The sequence below is a fragment of the Arachis ipaensis genome, chromosome B09 (assembly GCF_000816755.2).
Source record: "Arachis ipaensis cultivar K30076 chromosome B09, Araip1.1, whole genome shotgun sequence".
NCBI classification, from domain to species: Eukaryota; Viridiplantae; Streptophyta; class Magnoliopsida; order Fabales; family Fabaceae; genus Arachis; species Arachis ipaensis.
In genome coordinates, this window is record NC_029793.2 from 121,711,768 (window position 1) to 121,712,319 (window position 552).

Consider the following 552-nt stretch of genomic DNA (forward strand, 5'->3'; position numbering starts at 1 on the left):
CTGACTGAGATTTGCAAGGTGACCATAGCTTGCTTCATACCAACAATCTCCGTGGGATTCGACCCTTACTCACGTAAGGTATTACTTGCTGCACTTGCTGGTTAGTTGTATCGAAGTTGTGACAATTATGAATTAAGATCAGAGCACCAAGCTCTGGAGCCATTACCAGGATTTGTTAAAGCCTGGAGATCACAATTTCGTGCACCAAGTTTTTGGCGCCGTTGCCGGGGATTGTTTGAGTTTTTGGCAAGCTTTTGGTCCGGTAACATCAGTGCCAGATTCCCTTTTTGATCCGGCAACAGCACCAAGTTTTTGGCGCCGTTGCCGGGGATTGTTCGAGTTTGGACAACTGACGGTTCATCTTGTTGCTCAGATTAGGTAATTTTCTTTTTGTCTTGTTTTCAAAAATTTTTCAAAAATATTTCAAAACTTTTCTCATCTGTTTTCGAAAAAAATTAAAAATGTTTTCAAAAATTTATTCAAAATTTTTAAGAATGAATTCTAGTGTTTCATGAAGCATGAGAAGCCTGGCTGGCTGTAAAGCCATGTCTA